The following is a 2500-nucleotide window of genomic DNA, read 5'->3' as shown; positions in this document are numbered from 1 at the left end:
TTTAGGAGGAGGCAGCGTCCAAATGGGACTGTTCTTCGCTGTAGAGTGTATTTAGAGGTCAAGAAGGTCGGAGATCAATGCAAAGGGGGCGTTAACCTGGTCAGCACGGTGGCGTGATTGATAGGCGTCTGACCGCTCAGTCCGCCCACCAGACGCATCCCCCGTCGTCATCGATGGGGCAGGATGATGGACTTGCTATGCCCAAGGAGGGGACAAGCACAGGGGTCAAGGCCAGGCGAGTGCTAAAGGAGGCTAGACGGACGTTGTGGAGACAGTATGTCTTCTTGATTAACTTTGGGTCCAGCTTAGCATGGATATGGGACAAGGTCTGCAAGATTGCTGGAAAGAGCACATCCATGTCACCACTTGCTCGGAAGATTGATGGCATAATCCTCTGGAGCATCTTACACCGCCCAAATCTCCACCCTTCTGGCTGAACAGGAGCGACATTTAATGTTTTTCTTTAGTATGACTGCAGCAGAACTTCCATACAACTTGCCATTATACTTGCTTTGCCGTTAAACTGCCCTAGAAGGTGACAATATCCCATACCGAATGGTATAGCACTTATTGGACAACTCCCAAAAGTTCCTGTTGGACCTATTCAGCAAGGATACTTTCATAACAAGGAATTACAGACCAATTTCTCTCAACAACTGTAGCTGCAAGCTGAGGGAGAAAATGGTAAACTTTAGATTGACATGGCTACTAGGAAAGGAAAACGTCACCCCATATCAATATGGGTTTAGAAAATTGAAATCGACCACAGATACCCTTATGCAGGTGGAGACTGCTATACAGAATTCCTTCGCGCAGCGATGTCACATGCTAGAAGTCTTCTTTGACCTTGAAAAGGCTTACAATACTACTTGGAAGCATGGCATATTCATGAAGCTGTATAACACTAGTTTCAGAGGAGCATTACCTTCTTTTATATAAAGCTACCTTACTGAAAGGAAGTTTAAAGTGCGGGTGGGAAACAGATCAACTGGAAGGGGTCCCACAAGGATGCATCAGGTGCGACTCTGTTTGCCAGTGCTGTCTCGTGTAGTCTGCATGTGAATGACTACACAAAGTACTGCTCTGGAGGAAGCTTACAAGACATATGCAAGGACATATGCAGACATCAATAAATCATGCTGTGCACTGGGCTATGCATTTCTACAAAAGAGGAAACTTCCATCCCGCCCTCTATTTAGGAGCAAACCCATTTCATTTTGTCCAAGAGGTGAAGTACTTGGGTCTAAATTTCAGGTCTTCACTTGTGGTGTCCCTGTATGTTGAAAGTGGAGAACCGCCTCTTTCATTACACAGGATCATGAACTTGATTTACTGTGCAAGACTACAAAGGATTCCGAGATCTACATCCAGACTGGTTTTCAACCCCCTTGAGGGCAGCCGATCGTATAGTCCAAGGTTTTAGCTGATGGAACTCCCCAATTCCCCCCTTGGACCAATCTAGTCGAGCTGGATTTGGTTGGAATAGGGGAGAGGGAGAGATCTGAAGCAGGAATCAGGGAGATTTCTTCAACAAACTTCTATGTATCAACGGTCAGATGCAATATATACAGATGATTCGAAATATGGTGTGGGCTTTGCAGCAGTGAGCAGGAGCAAGACTGTATTTAGCAGTCTTTCTTCGGCAGCCTCGATCTTCACTGCAGAGTTAAATGTCATCCTTGCAGCTGTCAAAGTGACTAGAGGTCTTAGAAACCATTCTGCTGGAATATATTGTGACTCTCGTAGTGCCTTGCTAGCAAATTCGTCAATCCATTGGTATGGAAGTTTCAAGATTGGCTTGCAGTGATTTCAACATATAAGAAGATAATCCCGAATTGGGTGCCAACGTATATTGGTATCAGTGGGAATGAATGAGCTGATCGGAAGGCCAAGGCAGCTGGTGCTCAGCCTTGTGATGCTCTTTTTCTTCACTGATTTGAAACCCAGCATCCTAAGTCTTCGCAATAAGAAGTTGGCCAACATCCACCCCAACCGAAAAATAGAAGTTGTGTTAATAAGGCTAAGAATCGAAGACACAAAACTGACTCATGGGCCGATGATAGCTAAAAGTGAAGCACATTGTGAGGGATGCCAAGAGCCATTAACGGTCGCACATGTACTGGAAAAATAGGCGCATTCTCAGAACACAGATATCTGTTGTCTGACAACAAGGGCCGTATGTCAGTGAAACTGATATTTTGAAATTTCATATTAAATTTTCAATATATTAATATTTTTTTTTCAATAATTCAACTGTCAGGGGATAGACAGAGGAGCATGCTTAGGGAGAAAATTGAAACGGTCCACAAGGACACGATTGAGCTGCAGTTATCTGGAATAGCAAGAGGTGAACCTCTGCAAGAAATAAGTATTGTGCATAACCATAAGAAAGGAAAGCTGTCGCAGTCCGCAAAGACAGTTTTGAACGAGAAACTTCCTTAGAAAGAAGAAAAATGCAACAATGCGAAGGTCAACAATGTACTATGCAAATAACTAAAAA

The sequence above is a fragment of the Penaeus chinensis genome, chromosome 16, assembly GCF_019202785.1.
Source record: "Penaeus chinensis breed Huanghai No. 1 chromosome 16, ASM1920278v2, whole genome shotgun sequence".
Lineage (NCBI taxonomy): Eukaryota > Metazoa > Arthropoda > Malacostraca > Decapoda > Penaeidae > Penaeus > Penaeus chinensis.
The sequence above is the reverse complement of the archived record's forward strand: the minus strand, read 5'-3'. Positions refer to the sequence as shown.